The sequence below is a fragment of the Vulpes lagopus genome, chromosome 24 (genome assembly GCF_018345385.1).
Source record: "Vulpes lagopus strain Blue_001 chromosome 24, ASM1834538v1, whole genome shotgun sequence".
Lineage (NCBI taxonomy): Eukaryota > Metazoa > Chordata > Mammalia > Carnivora > Canidae > Vulpes > Vulpes lagopus.
Genome location: NC_054847.1, coordinates 50,509,496 through 50,534,821, shown reverse-complemented (window position 1 = coordinate 50,534,821; position 25,326 = coordinate 50,509,496). Strand labels below are relative to the sequence as shown.

Sequence of the window (25,326 nt, the reverse complement as noted above, 5' to 3'; positions counted from 1 at the left end):
TAGAAAATTTATTATTTTTAGAAAAATTAATTAAATAGAAAATAAAAATATATAAACAAATACTTGAAAAATGTCAGACCAAAATAAATGAGTGAAACCTTTCCTAATGTGACTTAGATTTGTGTGGGTTGAAAACCTGATCCTTCATTCTTAACTGCAACGTATCAAAGATTGGCACAAGAACGTGATAGCTTTTCTTCCGTAAACATCAAAAATGGTTCATCCTTACTTTGAAAAAAAATTCGGAGAGGATATTCAAAGTAACTTTCTCTTTTAGAAAACTCTAATTATCTAAGATTTTGGTTATCTTCCAACTTCTTTATATTCACAAGTTTATTCTTTGCTTGAAACTTCAGAACATCTTACACCTACACAGAATCTTGTAGTATCTAACACTTTCTGAAATGTAAGTGAATTTGATTCTTATGTTAGCCCATGTGGGTGAGGTGGATAAGCAGTGTCACCCTTGGGTCCTCTATCACTGGTCAGCACCAGGAAAGAACTGCAGCCCAGCTCTTGTAGATATTACAAATACGAAGAATCTGAAAAAGGGTTTGGGCCAGGCCCTAAAACTGCTGCACAGAAATTGGATGAGAACTTTCCACTGACACCTGCCCAGAGAAATTTCTGACTTTTCCATGTGGCATAAATCTCTACTAGAACAGTTTAATATAGATTTCCTTCAAATCTCTTGTTGCGCTCCGTGGATGACATTCCAACCTTTGCCTTGGCATTTTAAGCTCCCCATAAAAAAGTTATCTGTGACAGGTTTTCTTGACTCTAGGGATTTGAATACCAACTGCTCTGCTCAACGGTCAACACCATCAAACCTGGGTAATGGTTCTTCCTGTGCTTAGTCACATTGCCTTTGCCTCAAAAATAGGTTTGATCAATGAGATGTCAAGCCAAATTTGTCATTTATTTTTAGTTTTGTCAAGACCATAAAATACTGTTAGAAAATAAAGAAAAGGAGCATGTGGTCCTCCACAGGGGACTATTCTAATGAAAATAATAGTTCCCATGCTCTAGGCATGAAAGGTGTTTCTTTACATAAGGTACAGTTTGCACGTATCAGGGGCCATCCTCTCAGTAGTTCTAGATGCATCATCGACCTAGGTTAGGGAGGAAGTAGATTCTCATGTGAGCCTGGCCTTTTGCTCAGGTGGAATCAGAGCCTGGGTCTGGCTGCTGAGGCCTTTCTCGGGAATCTAGACAATAATCCTTTTCAATCACAAGGCCAATCATATACAAAAGAGGCATGGGCTGAGGCTCACAGCTTTCCATGAGGAATCCTTTCTAGTGAGGAAAGGCCAGCCTTCCTGAAAAGAATTTTACAGGAGCAGCAGCATGTATTGAAAATCATTTTCATCAGATAGAGGAGTTTTGATTTATAAGATTTATAAAAATTTTGAAAGCTTTTCTAACAACAAATCAAAATCTTTTTAAAAAGATTTTATTTATTTATTCACGAGAGACACAGAGAGACAGGCAGAGACACAGGCAGAGGGAGAAGCAGGCTCAATGCAGGGAGCCCGATGCGGGACTTGATCCCGGATCCCGGGGTCACAACTTGAGTCAAAGGGAGACACTCAACAACTGAGCCACCCAGACGTCCCCAAATCAAAATCTTAAGCCAATTTCCATGCCACATCTTTAGAAATCCTTGACATTTTTGTTAAGGCAGACAATAGGATTATATTTTTCCTCTTTATATTTTCGTATCTTGACTATTTCTCAGGACTCCACAATTCCAAATCATCAGTAAAATCACATGCAATGAGCGTCTCATCTGCATGTCTCTACCTGATAGTATTTCTGGTACTCCATAGATGGAGCTGAGAATACCTAGGATGCTCTTTGGGATAAAAATAAAAATGTTAAATATGACAAACACTTTTGTGCCAGCGTTCTCTCTAAATGTTAAATCAGTGCGTGCCCAGTGGTTAAAGCAATATGTCACTCATTTCTATTAATTCTTTTGTCCTGGGATTCAGTAAGACAAAGAAAACAACCCTACGGTAAAAGGGCTTCTATAAAGCTGGAGCTCATCCTCTGGGGCAGGACTCAATGGGGGCATTTCTGTAAGAACCAGGGAGGTCTCCCAGCACAGAGATGACAGGGGTTCCTGAGCTTGCACAGGCAGCTAAAGATGTCTTTTGGATCAAATCCTAAGAATCGCAGTATTTCAGCATTTTAATAGTGCAGTAGTACAGAGGACTAGAAACAGAGGAAGCAATAAACATAGGATACATATAGTCACATTAAAGACAACTGTAAACAATTTCAGAAACAGAGAAATAGGGGGGAGGGAGGGAGAGACAGAAGAAGGGAGGAACAGAGGGAGGGACATGTTCTTATAATTCAGGAATCAGCAAAAGTTCATTTCTTTCTAACAAAAATGTACTGCAGACTCACTGTGAGGTACTGTTGTGTGCTAGAAGGTTATATGAAAACCAGTTTCTGTTGTCTGTAGGTTAGTTTAGTGGGGCGGGGTGGGGGGTGAGTTTAGCATGTGGTACCCTGCAGGGCTGCTGGCTTGACCCGTCCGAACTGGGAGGTGTGGCAAAGGCTGAGCAACGTGGAAGAAATGTGATCAGGGCCCGGAAAGAAGGGAGGGCATGTGTGCATGTGAGTGTGTGGGCCAGTGTGTGTGTGTGTGTGTGTGTGTGTGTGTGTGTGTGTGTATGAGTGCAGCAGTATATGTGTGAATGTGTGTTAGCTAGCGTGAGGGTATTTGTGAGTGTGTATCTGAATGTGTGTGTGCCTGTGAGTCTGCGACGGTGTGCACGAGTGTGTGCGTTTCAGTGTGTGCGTGCATTTGTGACAGTCTGTGTGAGTGTGAATGTGTGTCAGTGTATGAGTGAGGGTATGTGCTTGCCAGTGAGAATGCATGAGGGTGTGTGTCAGTGTGTGTGTGTGTGTGTGTGAGGGTCTGTGTGGGTGTGTGTGAATGTGCCTGTGTGGGGATGGTGGCCAGGGGCCAAGATGGAAAAGCATCTCTGGGGATCTTGTGAGCAGCTAGGGACAGCCCTGAGTTCATGCAGGCAGCATCGTGCCCCTTCTCTTCAGGTTCTGCAGTTCAGGGGTGCCCCCAGGTCCACGGGTTCAGTTACCCAGACATGGCTGGGAGCAGATGATTGTCCTCTGTCTGCCACAGGAGCCTACCACCACGTCACAATGTGCACATCACTCACCTCTCACCACGGGCATTTCATCTCCTCACATCCTCACAAGGGGCAGTGAGTACAGCCCAAGCTCGAGACAGACCACATCCATATAACTTTCATTATGGAACATTATCATTGTTCTAGTTTATTATTGGTTATTGCTTATTGTGCCTAATTTGTGAGTAAAACTTTATCATGAATGTGTGTGTGTAGGAGAAAATACAGTCTAATAAGGCTGGGTTCTACCCCTGGTTTCAGGCATCCACTGGTGTCTTGGAATGTCCCCTGCCACATGGAAAAGGGGGGCTGTTGTACCATTTAGTTCAATAAGATCAGCCCCAGCCTTTATCTCAAGAGTATTAAGCTCTGTAGTCTGCATACTTGATCTAACAGTTTTGCTGTAGATAAGCTGAATTTACTTAAGTATTATACAATGCTTTGGTTTGTTTTTTTTTTTTAAACCTGTTTTTGATAGTCACCTTTCAAATAATTAGACCCATGCTTTTTATTTGTTCTTTCTTTGGAAAATTCTATGTATTGAGGTCCTTTAATTTTTTATGGCGTGTTAATTTATTTTGTCCCATCATTATTTAGTGTTTTCACTGAATTACCTTCCATCTTTTACTTTATTTTATTTTTGCAGAGCAGAGGAGATTAAAGACAAATGCAATCATCTAGCCCACTGCATTTTAAAATGTTTATTTTCCCACAGACTTGGTACCTTTCGTCTTTCATTTTATCTTTCAAACTTCTACCTACATATATGCGTAAATAATTAAATTTCTTGAGGGGCGCCTGCATGGCTTAGTGGGTGTAACATTGGACTCTTGATTTTGGTTCAGGGCCTGATCTTGGGATCCTGGGATCTAGCTCCCTGTAGGTTTCTGCAAACAGTGGGGAGTCTGCTTGTGTCTCTCTCTCTCCCCCATCTGCATGCTCACTCTCTCTTTCTCTCTCTTTCAAGTAAATTAAATAATAATAATTACATTTCTTTAAGGAGGAATACAGGCATAAAAATGTTCTATGATGCTTCCTACATTTTCTCTTTGTGATGGATGTGCTTTTTCATTAAGATGTCTTTTTCGGGTAGCTTGCAGCTATGCTCAAATTTTTAATTCAGGTAAGTAGCTTTTTCCCTAGAACTGACACCCAAATAATGTTTCCATTATGTATAAAATTTGTTGAATGAAAAAAAAAATTTGTTGAATGAAGAAATTTGGTAACTCCCAAAAGAAAAAAATGGAAGATGTTTGGCGATAACCAGTCAAATGGAGAAAGGAGATTGAGCTAAATGAGTGAATTATGAGACGAATGGGTTTATTGATTGTAGGGAAAAAGATCAGGGAAAGTGAAAAATAGAAATTCAGTGAAGGTGAATGGCTTCTCCCTGAGTGTCTTTCCCTCCCTCCTTTGCAGAATTCTAGGGAGAGAAGAGCTGTATCCCTTTGAATCAGAGGAGGTCTTTACATAGCAGATCTTTAATTAATGCCTGCTGAATAAATGATTAAATTCGAGCTTTATTACTTTCACTAAATTTAGGCCTTAGGATAATGACATCAAAGTTAAATGATCCAAAATAGACTATATTTGAAAAAAGTGAAGAAAATTTCATCACATGTACAGAAAATAGGCTATCCACCCAAATCATAAAGCACTAGCTAAAATAAAACTTTAAAATAGCACCAAATCACTTTCATGTCAATTTATTGAAAGATGCAGGGCTAGTTTTGTGTGGAAATAATGATTATTGCACTTAGTCCTCACGAGGTCTAGCTTTTGTTAATAATCTTGGGATAATGTAGGTAAAATAATCCTCATGTCTTCACCAAAACCAGTAATCCTTAAGTATTATATCCAATTCTTATCTCCTGTGCAGATTTGCTATGATTTGGTGATAATATTGTTTTCATATTTGTTAAAGTCTTTTTAAACACACGCTTTGCTGGGAAATGAAGAAAAACGTCTCCTTCTGCAGAATCCTGCTTTAAGAACACAAAAATCTCTTGTATCATTATGGGAAATTTATAGAGCTGTTAAAATATATGATGTTTTGATGATGACTTTCATTCTTGAAAATTAGTACCTACTTGTTACTTAACTGGCCTTGTTGATATTTTATGAACTTTTTTTTTCTCTTATTTTTTTCTGTATTAGAAGACAAGAAACCAGTTAAAACCTAAGGACGGGTTTCAGCAAATAGGTTTCTGTTTTGAGGTCACAGGAAGGAGCTTGATTCATTGAAGTCAGATCAGTAGAACTGATCAGTTTCAACACTGAAGAACTTTTAGTTTTCTTTTCTGAGTAGCAAGCGCATTTATTCCTTTGAAGTGCCCTGTTTTGCCCCTTCCACATTTGCTCACACCCAATAATCCTTTGGTTGAGCTCCAGACCCATTTTTAGATTGCACACCTTTCCTTTATATTTCCACAGCGCTCCGCATATACTTCTCACATACCCTCTACGTTTCATGAGTTATCGTTCTGCCTTCTTATCAACATATTTAAGATATTGGAGTGTGACATACATTGATTCCGTCGCTCTAGATCCCTGCACGGCACCTCAATACGGACACTAATCAATAAATGTGGAATAAGTAAACAGATGGGATTTTCAGTTAATTGCCAGAAATTTAAGACAAGTTCTAGAACCAAATGCAGATAATTTGGGCAGTAGTCACTTGGTGGTTGTTTTGAAGTCTCTATTCATGACCATTTAAGTGAATATTTTAAGTTTGTTATTCACAGCTGGCTTATCTAGACAAAACACATCTTTGATTAGGCAGGGAAGGGAGAAATAGCAAATATGGTTCTCTACTGAACTTCAGTAATTCTGAAGTATCTCCCACTCAAAATGTTTCTGATTTTATTAAGCTGTATGTTTCACTTACCTTATTAGTCGTATTTATGGCAGGATGACAGTCTTATGTAAATCCCTCTGATTCTATATGTGATAAACACTTGATCAAATTTTTAGATATGGGAATGGAGTCTTAGTAAAAGGTCAGCTTAGTACCAGGGAAATGAATTATTACCTAAGTTTATTCCATCTTTCATGCACACAATCATAACTCCTTTTCCTTTCCTTCATAGCAGTTTGATACATCAAATTTTTGAATCCAGAATAGCACACCTTATTCTGCTATTCTTCTCCTCTTGTGATTTGGAAGAGTAAGATTAGGCTTTCAGATGTGGCCAAAGAGAAAATTGTCCTGTCTATCCTTCAAAGTAACAAATGACAAATAGCAGCAAATGACAGAATCATCAAATGTGCTGCTCTTTAGCCTGGCAGGAATTTGTTGCAAAATGCTTTAATGTGGAGGTTAGCAAATGACACTAGGGCTTAAAACAATTCAGAGAAAATAAGGAAGGACACGAATCAACACTTACAAATAGTCCAAAAAGATGGTATACTTTGTGTGTGTGTGCGTGTGTTGCAATGCAGGAAACAGGAAACTACACAGTACAAGGGAGCAAGATTAAAAACAATCCTTTGCGACAACACTGAAGCCCAGCTTGAGAATAAGTGCATTTCTGTGATGGAAAGCCAGCATCAGGATGGAATACTTTCCGATCTGCGCAATTCTTAATAGATACCAACAGAATATTTGACGCACACTTTTAAGCTTCTCACAAGAACAATTACCAAGCAGGGAACTTTTTGAAGAAGAGATGCTGTCAAGAGATTTCATCTTAGTGATGTTCTCAGAAGGCCTAAAAGCAATTTCTTTCCATGTAACAATCACGTGGGGCTTGGGAGTGGTGAGGAAGACAAGAAAGAGAAAAGCTGTGTGCTGGAATATGAAAATGTTGCCAGTGCTGTGGTTTTTTTAAGACTATAGTCTAAAATCATATAAGGATCTAAAAACTTTCTATCTACACAGCCAAATCTATTATAAAAGCATTTGGCACTAGCTCATACTGAATATGGAATTGAACTTGGCCAATAATCCCAATGAGCCTAAAAGTGTCTGCATCCCCAGAATTTCTAGGAAGGAACACAGCCTTGCTGGCACCTTACTTTTTGTAGAGTGGTGTTGCACGTCTGTTCTTCAAAAATGTGAGTACATTTGTATTGTTGAAATCTGCCATGTGTGATTTGTTGTGTTAGCCACTGAAGACCAAAACCAAGACAAAAGCCAAACAGTCTGTTCTTCTCTCTAGGAAAACCTCCAAGCAAGCATATTAATTTAATGGTATTTGATCCATAAAAAATTAGAAATACACACAAATAAACAGAACGCAATTTGATAAAATCTTATTGAAGTTTAAGAAACTAAGGACTTCCTAATTATCACAACTGGAGTAAAGAAGTCTCAAAACAGGGAACACAGATTCTACAAAAGCTAAGTGAGCAAAACAGCAGGGCAAATAAAGGAGAGTCTGAGAGAGAGTTGGAACCACTGCCAGAAAGATGAGATCCACTGTGGGTCTACAGACAATAAGAGAGGACGGGCTAGATGGGAACATGACCTATAGGGCAGGGATGGAAGGGGTGTGTGAGGTAAGGGACCAAATGCCATTCGGAAGGGATATGTGATTTAAAGGCACACAGTGGGTTGAGAGGGGCCAGAATCATTTTCAAAGCCAGCCTTCACACGTCTGAGGGCAAATCAAGGCAAAAGGAGAGAAGAAGAACCCTGCAGCAACTGAGTAGTAAACAGAAAAAGAAGTAGAAAATGTAGGGTCTTATCAGACAAAAAATTGCCACAATATCAGAGAACTCACACTTCCTCCTCCATCACCAGAGCAAACAAAATCCTTGAAACACTCCTGGATGTTGTTACATTAACAGAAAAGGGTTGAATTAAACTAGGACTGTTAAAAACACCCAATCATGAGAACCAGCAAAGGGAATGAGTCCATGGAGAACTACTGCAGACACTCAAGACAGGAGAATTCACACAAGTTCAAATCACTGTAGGAAAACCACCTCTCACCTCACCCGTTCCTCGCAAATAGTAACATGAAGCAGAAGAAAACTCTAAGTGTACACTCCAAAAAGGATTGAACATATTCAAACAAACATCTGTGGATGTAAAAAATCAGCTTGAATTAGAAACTCAAAAACTAAGAATGGAAGTGAATAAAAAATAGGAAAAAACAAAGAGTAGAATGAACCTAGAAAAGAAGTAGAAGAAAGGACAAAAATAACTCAGAAGTGAAAAACAAATTGCAAAGTGCTTAAGGCAAAATAGGCTCAAAGAAGAATTTAAGAGGTGTTGATCGAAGAAAGAAAATATGACTATCATAAAGAAAGAGGTATGGGATTGAGTTCTGCATCGGCCTCCCTACATAGAGCCTGCTTCTCCCTCTGCCTATGTCTCTGGCTCTGTGTGTGTGTGTCTCATGAATGAATAATTAATTAATTAATTAATTAATCTTTAAGAAAAAAAGAGGTAAAAAGAGTGAGAGAGAAGCAGTGGCCATGGATAACAAGCAAAGGAATAATGGCGGCTTGGACCACTGTAGGAAAGTGGGCATGGAGGGCATAACCGTGTAGATTTGGAATTTACTCAAGAGAACCTATGATGTTTGCAAGTTTGCAACAGTTGGAGTGTGTGAGAAAAAGCCAGAAGTTAAAGATGAACACAGTATTTGTTTTCCTGTGCATTGGGGAGAATGGAGCTGTATTCTAATAACACAGTGAAGGCTGTGGGAGAGGCACAGTTGGAAGAAAATAAGAGCTCAATTTTAGAAATAAATTTTAGATGCCTGTTAGATATAGAAGTAGACAGATGAGTGGGCAGTTGGATAGATGACCCTGGCATTCGGGATGGAGCTTCAGATTGGCTGTATCAATGTGGGGAGAACAGAATGTAGGTTTTACTTAAAGCCTTGTGTCCTTGTGAGGCCACCAACTAGTTTGCACAGACTGAAAAAAGAAGACATTTAGGGACTAAGACCTTGGCTGTCCCACAATTAGATTCTGGGATAAGAGGATGAAAGGAGGCATAGAGTACCATACACTTGAGGATGAGGAAACAAGAAAGAGTATATTACATTCTGGAAGCAAGAACCAAAAGTGTTTCAAGAAGCCAAGGGCTGTTTATGGTCTTGTTTTTTGTCAGTTTCACTGAAGTACAACTGACAAATAAAATTGTAATATATACAAAGTGTGCAATGCGATCTTTTGATATGTGTATACGTTGTGAGAGGATCCCCTCAATCAAAGTAATTAATGTAGCCATAATCTTTACTCAATATGCTTCATCTGGTGTGTATGAGAATACTGAAGTTCTACTCCGTTAGTGGATTTCAAATATACAATGTGGTATCATCAACTATAGTCACCATGTTGTACGGTAGATCCCCAGAACTCCTTCATCTTGCAACTGAAAAGTCTGTACGTTTTTACCGATTTCTCATTTCTCCCACTCCCCAACTCCTAGAAACCACCATTCTGCTCTGTTTCTAGAAGAGCTTACCTTTTTTTTTTTTTTGTAATTCTTTAAGTCAAATGAGGTTTAAAAACTGCCTACAAGATTTATCGATATGGAGGGCATTAATTACCTTAGTAAGGGGAGTTTTTGTTAGACTGATTGAAACAAAAGTCCAACACTTGGACTACGTGCAAGGAAAATTGGAGAGAGAAGACATGAATTGCAATCAGAACATGGGTGAATCTAGAACTCTATTTGCAAGGTTTTGGTGTATGTTTTGTAAATGGAAGAAGAGTGATAGGGATGCCTGGGTGGCTCAGCAGGTAAGCTTCTGCCTTCAGCCCAAGGCATGTTCCTGGAGTCCTGGAATCGTGCTTCCTGCATGGAGCCTGCTTCTCCCTCTGCCTATATCTCTGCCCCCCCCGTCTCTGTGTCTCTCATGAATAAATAAATAAATTCTTTAAAAAAAAAGGAGATAGATGGCATGGTAGCTGGAAGGAGACATGAGATCAAGAATTTAGTGGTATAAGGAAAGTAGAAATTTCTTGTGATACTTCTGCATGGAAATTGTAAGAGCTAGGTGCACAATTCTTTCTATTCTCTTCCCACTGATGCAGTGATATAAAAGCAAGTAACAAAACAGCACTTGTGTAAGTCTAGATTCCTGATGTCCATGATTAACAGAGCCATTCTACAGACCCACGGGATAAGTGAAAAAAAGTTTGATGGGTGATGACACTGAGATTTGGGAATTGTTATGGCTACATACCTAGTGTTTCTTTTTTTTTTTTCCTAGTGTTTCTTAATAAAAAAAATGGAAGATGAAATAAAAGTGAGGTGATGCTTATCACAAAAGAAAATTAAATTGTCTCATTGTCCTGGTGGTCAGTCAGCAAGGGATAAGGAAACTATCAAGGAACATGGGAAAGATGCTGATCCATTATGCTGTAGAAAACTATATGGCTAAAATACCACCTGCAATAACTTGGTGGTGGCATTAGAAAATTCAGTGAAGCATGGAGAGGGGTTGGAAATAGAATATTGACAGTAAGTGTTAGTGGCTGTAGCTGCATTTGGCAAGGTATTAAGGAAATGAATTGGTCAGTTTGCACATAAAATGACTAAAAAGAAACAGACCATATCCAAAAAGTTGGAGCCTTTCCAGGTTGAAAAGGCAATTGCTTCTCAATTCCAAGTCAACTCCAATAAAAATTAAAATGATATGACTGAGTTACATATTCTTTCTTGAAATCTGTGAAAAGCTGAAAATTCCTTGGAGTAAAGGTCCAGCCAAGAGTTTGATGCCCAGTGCATCTGTTCATTTGGAGAAATGGTTTTGGGAGAAGATACCAAGAGGCTGGTTCTCCAACCAAACCCGACTGCTCAAGGTCTGAACGGGAAATAGCACAAGGCCTAGAATTCAAGGGAAGCATTTCCAGAAGAGAAATGCAGACATATTGGCACATGGAACTAAGTAAAATCAAATAAATGAAAAATATGCTATGCTTTTAAAAAGAGTTGGAAATCAGTTAGAAATCACTCCCAGGAAGTGAGATCATGGGTTTCCAGGTTACAACGTACTGGTGACTCCCCTCAGGGAGAAACACTGGTACCAATCAAGTAAAAGACCCCATCCACATAGCAGGGGGCCTCTACACCAGTGTTCATCCTGTCTCATGCCATAGTGTGCACTGGTATGGGGCCATAGGTTTCTTACATAAAGAGCCATGTCTGGTCCTGCTGTAGGGATAACTGTGCATCCAACGGGATGTTGAGAAGGAATGGAAGAACCAGAAGTGTACTTTGAGGAGGAGTGAATGCAGTTTGTGTTCAGGAAGAAAACTCAGTGGATATTTGGTAACCAGAAGCACAGGTGGTGGGATTCCTTTGTGCCATTTGGTAAGCTTCTTTTAGGCACATGGTAAAATGACATGTTCTCCCTTTGGAGTTAGTTGTTAAGTAAATTAGAATAAAATATTTCTGAGGGCATCTAGGTGGAACAGTCAGTTAAGTGTCTGACTCTTGATTTCCACTCAGGTCATGATCTCGGGTCTGAGATCAAGCCCCATGTGGGGCCCTGCACTCAACTGGGAGTCTGCTTCTCTTCCTCTCTCTCTCCCTCTCTCTCTGCCCCTCCCTATACACTCTCTTTCTGTAAAATAAATAAATAAATAAAATATCTTTTTAGAACAGAATAAAATATTTTCCATAATGTTTCTTCTAAATGCACACAATTTGAGCCACCACGCACACTTAGGACAAGCTTTGTTTGCCATTAGGGATGAGATGAATGTGGTGAGTACCTTTGCTTATCTCTAAAAAGAACATGTTAGTAGTTTTCACCATTACATAAACTGGAATTCTTATTTCATTCTAATCTTACATTCATAAAAGAAGAAAGCAAGAGGACCACTCATGTTGAAATTCAAATAATTAATGAGGAACATAAAAGTGGTAATTATTCTGATAATTTGCAGCAAGACGATCATTAAGATTTATATGTACTATTCATATGATCATAAGTATTGTACAGCATGTAAAGATAGCTTTTCAAAAGCCTGTATCAAAAAGATAACATATAATAAATATTATATTGAAATTAATTTTACATTCATTGGGAATAAAGATAATGTATTAGTCACAAGAAAGTACTTACATAGGTGTGAAAAATTCTTTAGTAGTAAATATTTAAAAACAAAATACAGAAATCATGAAAGAACCCAACTAATTAGCTGTAATCAAAAAAAGCACTATAAGAGGGGTGCCTGGGTGGCTCAGTTAGTTAAGCGTCTGTGTTCAGCTCAGGTCATGATCTCAGGGTCCTGGGATCCAGCCCAAGGCTGAGGGGTGGGGTGGGAGGTTGGGGGGGGGGTCAGGCTCCTTTCTCAGCAGGGAGTCTGCTTATTCCTTTCCCTCTGCTCCTCCCTCTTACTGGTATGTGCTCTCTCTCTCAAATAAATAAATAAAAGCTTTAAAAAAAACACAAGAATTTTAAATAGTATATCCTGAAATTAATTAATAAACTTAGTGATGCACAGATTTAAAATTTCAATCTCTATTTTATATCACCTGGGTGACCTGATCCAAACATTACATAATAATTTATTGAAAAACATATTTGTTGATGAATTACCCTTTAAATTAATGGCTTCTGAAATGATCGAAGTTGGAAATAATTTTCATACATTACAGGAAAAAATATTATTAAACTTTAATATAGTTGAATAGGATAGGTCCTCTTATGTTTGGATCTAGCTAAAGCTACTACCTGAAAACAACTAAATATTCCACATTTTAAAAACATTCTAAAGAGAGCTGCCATACGGATTCACACAGTGCCTAAAATTATAAGTATGAGAACAGGCCACTTTCCTTCCCTTGCTGCAATCCCTTCCCATGTATGTGCTGAGTGAAAAATAATAAGCCAAAAATGATCTGAGCACAGATTTGGCTGCCCAGGAGAGAACTATGGCAATTTCTACCTCTCCATCTCTCAAGTCAAGGAGAGGGTGTTTTTATGCACCTCTAGTGTATGTATGTATATGGGGGGAGGGGTGTAAGAGAACTTCTCCCTAGGGACTGGGAGCATCTTTGAGGATGCATAAGAAATCACAGATCGGAAATCTGCTTATGCAGTACATTTGCTTTTTTGCATTATTACCAATTTGATGAGGGGTAAAGGGAAGCTGGAAAGAGATCCCCAGTTAGCACTGTTGGGAGGCCTGCATTCTCCTGCACTGGATGGCAGACTTGAAATAATTTAGTGTTTCCCAATTGGTCCCTGAAGATGCCCAAGAGGGCTGTCTGCTGGCTGAGGGCTGGAGAAGAGACGCCAGCAAAACAAAGTTCGGAATAGATTAAGGTGGCACATGCCAGGCAGGAATCAGCAAAGCAGAGGGTAGGCTGGGTTGCTGAAGCCCATCTGCACTCACACCAGGGTCTGTACACTGAGGAGCCTATCTTCAGGATTTCCCAAAACCTCACAATTCCCAAGTGAAGAGAACCTGCCACATAGACACTATGGGCATTCAAGACAAAATGGCAGCCCCGCCAGCTGACGAAAGAGGTGTTGGCACGTTTTCCTCTACCCTCTTTCTCAGGACTCAACACAATGGTGAAGCCAGAATTTGGCAGGGTGAGAAGACTGTAGAACAATTATGTTTCCATCTCTCCTGAGGCTTCAGAGAGGGAGAAGGAAAAAAATAACTGTATCTGTGCCTAAGTCTGATAGGTTTGGATTTTAAGACCAGAAAGTGAGTAAGGAACCATGATTTGGTTAAGGAGCAGAAAAGGGCAGTATGACCAGGTTTTACTGAGGATGACACTGATAGAGAAAATACTAAACCACAGAATAAGACTCTGTACTATTTCTGGCTCCATCCTTTGTTTTGTTTTGTTTTACCACATTTTTATCAGAAAAAAAAATTCTTACTTAAAAGGATTTAAAATATAGCATACAAAAATGACTAAATGAGGTCTTACATTACTAAGAAGTTTTAGGAGATTATATATAAAAATAAATGACATTTATCAGACAAAATTGTTAGGGAAATATTGTCTAATATTAAGGTATGATTTTATTAAAAGCTCCACTGTGGTCAATACAAAACATATTACTGTTCCTGGGGGAAAAGGGCAGCAAAATCCCCCAATTCTTTTTAGAATTATACATCTCCCAAATTTCTCAAGTTAAAGTATTTTACTATTAGCATTGATCCACAATGTATTTTTGCCATCTTAAACAACCTGAGGATGATATGTGAACCATTTGATTATTATCTATCACTGGGACCCATTTTCCTATTTCAGGTGGATTTTAGGCTGGATTTTTTGTCCTTAAAGACTTTCTGTGCTTAACTGACCTGTGATTTCTAACTTCTTTTGTGGGATCTTAAAATAACCTGTAGAAGTCATAGACTTTCTTGCAGAACTTGCAGGATGGGATGAATATGAAATCACTTCAGAGCACAGCAAGATTTAGTAGGCATTTCCCTGGGACCAAAGGAATCGGCCAATCCATCCAGGTTCTTAACTATGTCCCTAAGGATAAGGCGTTGTCTTGTTGAATCTTCCAGTAGAAGATGGCTTTCACCTCTGTTTCCCTGTTGTTAATGACTGCAGTATCATCTAAGGGCCTTTAGAATCAAAACACTGTTTCAAGGAGATAGCATGATTAATCCTCAAATAATTACCATTTTGCTTATTCATGGATCACAATAATTTTTCTCTAAAGTACAGGTTTTCAAACTGATTATAGAAAGTTTCATTGGAACTCTACTGCTGCACACTCATGCAAAATTTAGTTTGACTAATATGGATCAATGTGAAAGTCTGTTCAACTATTTTCTATTCATTCAAAGGCAATAGCCATCTTACAACAAAGACATTAAGAACCCCAAATAAACAAGAAGGAAAGAGCCTAGAATTTGGAGAATATTATGGTTTGGGTAGGAGAAAAATATTTTCAAGCAAAGCACCGTCTTGATAAGAAATGGTGGCAGATAAAGCAGTATATTACAATAGGAGCAAGCTTTCTAATATCTAAGATAAATGTATATTCTCATTAAAATGTGAGAATCTCAAGACAGAACCATGGGAGAAATAAGAGAGAAAGACAGAGAGAGGACAATAAGCTCCTAGAATTCTGAGCTAAAATACTGATGATGAGATTAAATTCTGTGTTTATTTACAAGAGCTAAGGTGGAGAATAGGTTTGCTGTTCCTCTTTTGATTACTATTTCTGTTATAAGTTCAAAAGTGCGTATGAGTGAGTATAATTCAGATTTCTGATTTGGGCAGAGAAGTAAAAAAAAAAAAATGTCTGTAATGTGTATTTATAATGAGGAGTGATTGGTAACAGCCCATGTCACATATCTCATGTAAGCTTTCAATTTTTCCTTTATATTGTATCTCTGCTTGCATTCACTTAAAAAATTAATTCAGTAAATTAAACTTAAATTTTCATAAGCATTTTTTAGAAAGGAAAAATTAACTAGATGATCATTAATCACAGACATTCTGATATTCTCTGCTAAGAGTGAGCTAAATTTTAGAACTATCATCCCAACAACTGCACATAAGGTAACCTTAAATTGTTATTACAGAGGGTAATGGGAAGAGACATCACTATTTTCTGCATGTGCTTCTGAGCAATTACTTGGGATTTCTGAACTTTCATTTCTTATTTAGGAGATGCCAACAAGATTCTTCTTTGTTGCTCTTAATTAAGTGCTTATCCATATGACTGAATCAATTTTCAAGTGCCATTCTAACTCTTAGGACATTCTGCATCAACTTTGTCCTCAGTTGAATTTATAACTCAAACATAAGAAATATCAGGTATTGATTAATGTCTCCATGATAAGTAGGAAAAATAATGTATTGCTTCTCGGGATCACTGTGATAACCCCAAAATTTGCTCAATTTAGATTATGGTGGCTGGGGATCCTTCATAAAAGTTTAGTCCTGATGAATGTGTCATTTGAGAGAAAAACATGAAATCATTAAGATCAATCTCAAAAAAAGGTCAATATCCCCCAAAAGTACATACCATCATAATACAAACAATGAGAGAAAATGGTCAGCCCCTTTGAGATTTATATATGAGTCAAAGTTTACAGGTTAGCAGAAATTTTATATTTGTTAATTTCTATGTAAATAAATATACAAAGAGAACTTCCATTGGACTCCCCTTAATATAAAAGATAGCAATTGATCAAAGTCTATGTCCCCAAATATGAACAATTTAGACACGGCGTTTGCTTCAGAAACACAGAAACCATGTGCGAGGGTTCAAAGTGGCCTCCAGATGGAGGTGTCCCTTCCTGCAGAGCCACGACTGACCCACATACTAGCACCAATGTTCTATTATCATTGTTTTACAAGGATACACCAGGTTTCTGAACGCTCACCTAACAATATTTAAAATCTAGCATTTATCAAATGTTCCCTTAGATTAAAGATCCACTAGGATTAAGGTCCTTTTTTAGCCATTCTGAGACATTCCAAAATGCATCCTGGCTGTAAAACACTAGCAATGCGCAAGGTCACTGTCAGGATCCTCAACCAGTTGTGGTATCTAAGGTCCTGCCAGCCCACATGCAGAGTGCCCTTGACTTTACCCCAGACCAATTGTGACAAAATTCCATTGGTAAATGTGAGCAATGTCCAATTTCTCAAGGAATTACTTTGTAAATAAAACACAAAGAGAGGCGCCTAGGTGGCTCAGTTGGCTGAGCATATAACTCTTGGTTTTGGCTCAGATCATGATCCCAGGGTCGTGAGAGCAATCCCCACATTGGTTCTCCGCTGAGCAGGGTGTCTGCTTGAGATTCTCCCTCGCTCTTCCCCTGCTCACACACACACACACACACATACACACACACTCTCTCTCACTCTCAAATAAATAAATAATTTTTAAAAATTACAAAAAATACATCTCACATTAATATATTATTAGGTGATTTTCTTCTTTTGTAAAATGAGAGCATGAAGCCTTTTTAATGTGTTCTTGGTCACTTTATCTCTTATGGACACTTTTCAGTTAATGCTTTGTGCCTCTTTAGAAGATCGCATGCATGTAGATGTGGAGAATGATGACGTGTCTTTTTTTTTTTTTTTGTAAATCACCTTATAGAACAGAAAAGACAGAGATCCAGCTGGTTTTTTCTCTGAAGGAACAGATCAGAGAGCAGAGAGTATGTATGTGTGGGCCAAGGCAGTGGAGGTGCAGCAACAGGAGCTCAGGCTGATCAGCTGCCTTTCACCTCTGGGATCAGGGGCAGCAGAAGCAGGCTCAGTGATTGAATGTTTATATGGTTCCATTATTCTCTTGCAGAGTGAAGAAAGTTTTCAAACTGTGCATATTTAGTTGTAATGTGTTTTCAGATGTTCACTGTAGAAAAAATATCTTCCCTAAGAAAAAGAGTTAGGACCATGTTGTAACTCTTTGGGAATTCGTCTTTGCCATGCATGGTGAGTTGAGAGGTAGTGTTTAATGATCACACGCAGGCTTATTTTTGTAGCTGCCATGAGCACCAGATCAGGAATATTGAGAAGAATGAATTATTGGGAACCCAGTTGCCAATAATTTTTTTTTCTTATTGGAAAAAGAAAGTTATGTGTGCAAAAGTGAAGCGTTTTGAGTCTCTCTAAAGAAGCTTGTGTTGTATTCTGGAATATTGAAGAAAAGACACCAGAAAAATATTTGTTTCCATTTGTATTCACAGAGAGCTGCTCCTGGGACATCTAAGGAGCAAAGCCAAGGAGGCAGAGGGATTCCTTTATTCTGATCAGGAAAATTAGTAAATAAAGGGCAACTCTTGGCCGCGGTGTCTTTTCTGCAGTGGAAGGAGTGTGAGCTATCATCCTAATAGCAATAATCACTAGTAGCTGTTGTCAGTGTTCCAACCATGAAAATAATAGTCATTTGTAAAATATTTACTAAAAAAAAATAATAAAATATTTACTGCATGACAGATACTATCCTAGGAACACTCGTATTAAAAACTCATGTAAGCATCCCTCTAATGCTGTGGGTTAGTCACTACTAGTTTCCCAAATGTAGAGATGATGTGACTGAGGCCAAAGGGTCTCCCGGTCATACATCTAGCCCAGGAAGTCCTGGAGACACACCCAGCATGATGAGACCTTTTCACCTACATCTCAGTCCCAGATAATGCTCTTATCCATAGGACAGTTCAGTTGATTTTTATTTGAGGTCTAACACAAGTCCACAGCTCATTCCAGAATGATGAGATGTAGGCGAAAATCTCTCATCATGCTGGATTTATCATTTCCCTCCTGGATTGGGTCGGTTTCACCCTTGTAATGTAATCAACACACAGCTCCTATTCTGAAACTATTTTGTTAGGTGCCTAAGGGCTAAGGACTCTCAGATTCTACTTCTAATAAATATTTTAAGTTCAAAAACCTCATTACATGACACCAGCTTTCTTTGGTTTGCATTTTTCTGTTATATTTTTCTGCAGCACTCAACTTTCGCTTACATCATGCTGTGGTAAGCAACAGCCTGCCATCTCAGAAGATTTCTGGAACAGAAACATTTACTTCTTGGTCCTGCCCCTGTATGCAGGTCAGCTTCAGCTCTGCTCCAGGTCTTCTCCTTCCGGGACCAGGAAGAAGGGGCAGCTTTTATCCTAGTCTCAAGGTAGAGAGGATAAAATTGAAGACAGAATCATGCAATGCTGTTAAAATTCAAATGTGGCCTATGTCACTGCTCCCACGTTCCACTGACGGGAGAAAGTTAATGGGAAAGGTTTAATATTCTAACAGAGAAAGGCAGGCAGTAATTGGAAACAGTAACACAATCTATGGCATGCTATTCAGTTTTCCCAACCCTTTACTTGCTGTCACTCTGGGTCCTTACTCTTGGGGCATTTATCTTGTAAGAAGTACATAGCTAAATTTTAAAATCCAGTATGAGATCTCTTAAAAAAACCTAGGGAGGTACTTATATTTATTTTAGAGTTTTATTGACCATTTTGTTTTCTATTTGTCATGACATTTTCTCACCTCTTTCTTTGTTCTCTTCTCTTGTAGAGGTTCTCAGACTTTACTGTGCTTTAGAATCACCTGGAGAGCTTGTTAAAGTGGATTCCTGAAGTTCCATCCTGAGTTTCTGATTTAGCAGGTCTGTGGTGGGACCTGAGAATTTGCATTTCTTATAGGATCCCAGATACCCGGGTGCTGCCGGTCCAGAGACTACACTGTTCTATGATATTCATTATTCTCTTTATTTTCCCAAGTGTATAAAGAAACATAATGATCTTGAAATACTTAAAAAAAATTTATTCTCATCTTTGTACGTTGTTTTTCAACATTCTATTTGCAACTTATTTTAGGTTTATTTTTCAGGTCTTAAAATAGTTACTACTCTTAGCATTGTATATCAATGCTACTTCAAATTTATCAACTTATTTATTTTTTGGTCAACATTTATTGAATTTGCATTATGTGCCAAGGCTTTGGAAGTGTTGACTTGTTTACCTCCCATAAAAAGCCTATGGTGTAATTGCTATAGTTATTTTTTTTAATTTTCATTTTACACATGGAAACAGGCACAAAGAGGTGTAGTAATTTACTCTTGGTTACGCAGCATGGCTGACTCCAGCGTCAACATCTTCAACCACTCTACCATATTGCCTCATCATGGCGATTTGCATTCCTTCTTTCTGTTTTCAGTTTCCTTCTTCCTAAAGAATATATTTTTATACTTTCTGTGAAGACTGAGACTAGTAAATTTCCTTAGTTTTTTTTATTCCTGAAAATATCTTTCTGTCTTCACTCTTGAATGATAATTTATCTTGACAGTTATTTTTCTTCAGAATTTTATTTTTTTAAGACTGTATTTATTTATTCATGAGAGACATACAGAGAGAGGCAGAGACATAGGAGAAACAGGAGACAGAAGGAGAAGCAGACTCCCTGTGGGGAGCCTGATGTGGGACTTGATCCTGGGACTCTAGAATCACTCCCTGAGTTAAAGGCAGACGCCCAACTCCTGAACCACCCAGGCATCCCTCTCCAGAATTTAAAAAATATTTTTCTAGTGTCTTTTGACTATTGTTGCTAATACTGAGTCACCTATTCATCTGTCATTTCTTTCTAAAAGGAGCCTGATTTTCTTTGGGCTTCCTGTTTTTGTGTGGAGCCCCAGGCGGGACTTGAACTCATGACCCTGAGATCAAGACCTGAGCTGAGATCAAGAGAAGATGGACGCTTAACTGACTGAATCACCCAGGTGCCTCTCTTTGGGCTTGCTATGAAGATTTTTTTTTTTTACTTTATACTTAATTTTGCATATTTGTCATGATGTGTCTATCGGGTGGCTTGATGGAACTCTAAAAGACACGTCTTTCTTCATTTCTGGGATTTTTTTCAGATATTATTATTTTGAGTTTACATCTCTCTTGTTCACTTGTCCTATTCACTTGGACATCCTTTCAGATATATGTCGGGCATATTTTGGACATTCTCATTCTACCTTTCATATCTTAGTATCATATCTTAATAGTTTTCTTTCTTCATATTTTGTGCTGTATGCTTGATTTCTTCAGATTCATCTTCTAGTTAACTAGGAATCTCCTCAGATAGCCTAATTTTATTCAGTTCCTTCCATTTCAATAGTTTAAAAAAAACACTAGAAGTACTAGTGGTTTGCTTTGCATATATTGTTTTTTTATTTTGATGCCTTGCTAATATATCTAAATTTCTTGTATTTATTTATTTTAATTATAATTATTTTATATATTTTAAAACTTTTTCCTGTTTGCAGTTCTGGGGTGCTGATGCGCCTTTTTAAAAATCAGCTGGTTTTCCTCTCAGAGTGATTCATTTATGTGTTTTGTACAGCTTTATTATAAGCTCATCCTCAGAAAGCTTTTTCTCTCCTCTGAAATCTCATAAGCCTGAAATTCTTAAATCTTTTCAACAAAACTACTTCAACTTTGCCTCCTGCAAAGCCCTAGAGCAGTGAGCAATTCTGGATGAATTCTGAGTTTAATATCAACTTGGAATTCTTTCCTTAATGCAAGTAGTTTACATTCATCAATAAATGTTGACTAAAAAAATCTGTAAATAACTCTGCATTATTTTTGTGTTGGGTGAGCCTTTGTTTGGATGACCCTCTTCCACTCTAACTTTGTGAGAGATGTCAGCACTTCTCATTCACTGCTTTCTTAGGGCACAGAGTCAAGGTGCGCTATTCCTTCCTCAAGAAAGGGAGAGCAGTGGGGAAGCCAGATTTAATTAAAGGAATTCAAATCCCTAGCACCTACTTCATGTTGATGCGACGTCAATGTCTTATTTCCTATTTACAACTCGTGTGTGTATGTGTGTGTGTGTGTGTGTCTCCTTCGTTTAAGTGTGTAACTCTTGAATCTTTTGTCAGATTTGAACAATTCTCAGCCATTTTCACTTCAAATATTTCTTCTGCACATTTTTCTTGTCTCTTCAACTTCCAAAATTCTAATGACATGCATCTTATTAAGATTCTTTTTCTCTGATGTTATCCATATTTTAATCTTATTTCTGTTTTCTTATTGTTTTGCTCTGTATTTAGTCTGGATATTTCCAGTGACCTACTTTTCAGTTTACTAATATACTCTTCAGCTATTTTTAACAGATATTAAATCCATTTATCAAATGCTTATATTCATTTGTAACGTGTTCCAGAATTCACATTCGACTCCTTTTTTAGGTTTCAGTTCTCTGCTGAAGTTTTCCACCTTGTCATTCATATTTTGAGCATATCAACTGCCATTATTTTAACACCCATATTGGTATGTTGGGTAACTCCCATGTTGGATAACTTATAGTCCTGCTTCTATTGATTACTTTTTTTGCCTCTTGGCTTCTTTATTTGGTATGATTGATAATATCTGATTGAATGCTGAAAAGTATATCAGAAATATGATAGAGATGATGTTATCTTTGTCCAAACAGGGTTAGAGACATAGCAAATTCATTCAGTCTGGGACTCAGCTGATTCAGATCTAGGTTTCTGTCTCTTGTCAGGACTGGTTTATATTCACTTTGCCCTTATCCATGGGGTAAAGCACTTCAGGATCCTATCAGAATCTGGGATGTTTACAAGGGCTCATCTTCCTTGGTGGACCTTGACATCCAAATTTGACTCCCAGCATCATGAGGCTATCGAAAACTCCTAGCCACCATTTTCAGCCTGGCTTCTTGACCACTAGTGGTTACTTCCCCATCAGTAAGTACCTTGTGAAGCAAGGCAGAGTCAAATGTCAGGCTCACTCCCCTGTACTTTCTTCTATTCAAGGGCACATCAAGGAATATCCAGGCATTTCCGGCATCGTTCCTTCCTATTTAGGACCCCAGGTATGGCAGGACTCACCGTATTATAGGGGAGATGACTGGAGTGTTGCCAACTCTCCATGACAGATTTTGTACAAACAGAACCTGGGGCCCTTGCTCAAGGCAAGAGGCATCCTGATCTCTTTTATCACTTTTTCTAGCTCAGAAATTAGAACTCTCATTTACAAGTATATTAAGGTCTCTGACCTATCCAGAAGTAATATTCCTTATATTTTCTTGACATATATGTCAATTTCTGTACACAAAGAAATCAACCAATTCTATATATATTTTTTAGCAAGAAGGAAATTTTAAAAGACATTTTCAGAAATCCTTGTCTAACATGCTGCTTGTCACATTGGCCTACCTGGCCTAAGAACAACAGATAATAGGCACAGAGATGCTAATCCTCTATTCTTATTCTCAGAAAGGAAATTCATTACATGGTAATTTCTGGGAATCTAAGCTTCATGTAAGGGTCTCTCTAAAGGTGTGTCCCATGAAAGAATTCTTTTAAGATTAGTCATCAAGTTTGATTATTTTTTAAATTCTAATTATTGGAACTGCACTGCACAAATAGATGAACATGGGAAGATATGACATCTTCTATATTTTATAAAGCTTCATATGTTTGTTATTTAGGTCCTGCACATTTCTCAGATTGTCCACTCTTAGCAATTTTATGGGAATTTTTGTCACTGGAAATAAAGTAATTTGTTTTCATTTCCTTTTTGAGACATGTAGTGCTTCTTTATAAGTCCTTAACTTCTGTGTATTGATCTTTTATCAAGCCATTTTACTGAACTCATTAATTCAAATTCATTTTCAATTGATTTATTTTTGCACTTTCTAATTATACAATCATAGAGTTATGACTCAACTATTTAACAAAACGGTTATGCAGAAAAATTTCCTCACGGCAATACAAATTAATTGGCAAGCTCTGAGAATATCTAGGGAGGCTAAGTTTCTTTGTCCTAAGAGAACTGGGCTAAACTCTGGCAGTGGGAGAGTATGCAACCACAGAATAAGGTTGAGAGTATACATCCCTACCTAACAGACTCCATTATTTCCATGAATTTGTAGGAATTGAGTCCATATAATGAAAGGTGTCATTTTCTAGACCTCTGACAAGGAGACTTGGTTTATATACTCATGAATTACTCTTCTTTGATAGGGCATTTTTATTGTAGAAAAAAAGGCTTTGAGAAAAGACTTGTAACTATTTTTTAAATGAATAGAGATTTACTATTTTTCTTCTCTATAATTAGATGAGCCTTTTAAGTTTCATGAGTGAGAGATATTGAAGGAAATATTGGTGTCCTTCTTGTGTCTAGGATTTGCACAGATTTTTAGATAGGGATATAGTGATAGACTTCTCAAGTCGTAAGTTGTGTAGATAGGAAGAAATTCAGGAAATGATGAAGTCTCAAGAATATGCCTTCTGGATGTTCTGCTCTAACAGTATCATATCTGGTGGTATTATGTGCTTAATAGTACAAACTATGACTCTCTCTCTCTCTCTGGCAAAACTCAGCTCATGTTCTCTCCCTTAATTTATAGATTTTTACAATAATGTACATCTCAAATTGGCCAGGGATTTGATCTCTGTTTAGGAACCAAGAAAAAAAAAAGTTTACTACTGTTCCCAACTGCATGAATAGCTATTTTACTGCACATGGGAACAGAAGTTGTTCTGATTATTTTTGACAAACTATGTCTAGGCACACACAGAACATGTATTGGTACTTAGCCAAAGGCAACTTGAGTACTCAGGACTATTGAATCCCAGGCACTGATATTCTACTTACCAGTGAGCAAGGGATACTCAGAGTATTTTCATACTCTCATCTCTTTCAATTCTAATCCTAATTCTAGAGATACGAACAAGCCATTTATCTCGTTGACGGCCATTTACGTAAACTCTCAATAATGGAGGATGAATATATCCTTTCATTCCTTCACTTGAAAAGGGAAAGGAATTGTACCCTTGTTTTGTAAAGAGCAAATACACTGTAACCCAGGTTTGCACCTCACTTACAAATATTCTGATATTCAGCACAGTAACATTGCAAATTTATTTCTTTTTCATAGTCACTTTGGCTATTCCAGTAAGTACCTGTAAGAACTAAAATGTTTACAAAGACGTGAATGTGACCATGGTTGACCTTTCTAGGTGTGCTGAGTAAAAAGTAAAAGATAAATTTTGAAAAGTACTTTTCAACAAAAAAAAGGGAAAAAAAGGAAGTACCAAGCTTCATGATGACTTTAAATCTAAGGAAGTATTTGATCGCCTTAGTCACTATATATCAGTCCCAAACAAGACAGTAGATAAACAAATGAATAAAGAGAAATTTCCCCTGATTCAAAGTGCAGCCTTCACCAGCAGAGTCCTTTTGACCTGTCCCTTCCTGTGGTCAGATAAAGAAGTTTCTCATCCAATTTCTCCCTCATCCATCTACTGTCATCTCTTCTCACCCTGATGACATGGATTGCTCTACAGGACTTCAATTTTCAGATCACTGTTTAAACATAGTTGAAACCATATCACTAAGGATTCTCTAATGCTTTTCACTTCTTCTTTCCATGCATTCACTGCTCAAAAGTTTATGGGAGTGGGAGGTGCTTGAGCAGAGGGGGAGCAGGGGGAACCATGTTGAAGAAACAAAGGCACAGTATGCCTGCTGCACACACAATGATCTCTCTTACAAGTCTAAGGAGTCTTACTCAGCCTGGTGGCATCCACCTACTTTCAGATCTCATGGCTTTCTCTGCTTGCATTAGCAGGTTATTATGTAGTCATCTACAGGAATGATGTTTTTTGGGACTTCTAGTTTCCTGCAGGATAATGATGGCTGCTTATTTCTCCACATATCTGCAACATCATACCCCTCAACCAGGACAGCAAATAAAACCACATGTTTATAACATAGCCAG

At 37.9% G+C, this 25,326-nt stretch overlaps 1 protein-coding gene across 2 annotated transcripts in view; it reads right to left on the bottom strand.

The window, feature by feature from the left end:
* Positions 1-25,326, bottom strand: part of DOK6 (docking protein 6) — a 398,908-nt gene that overhangs the window by 196,016 nt on the left and 177,566 nt on the right. The gene's annotated exons all lie outside the window — the stretch shown is intronic.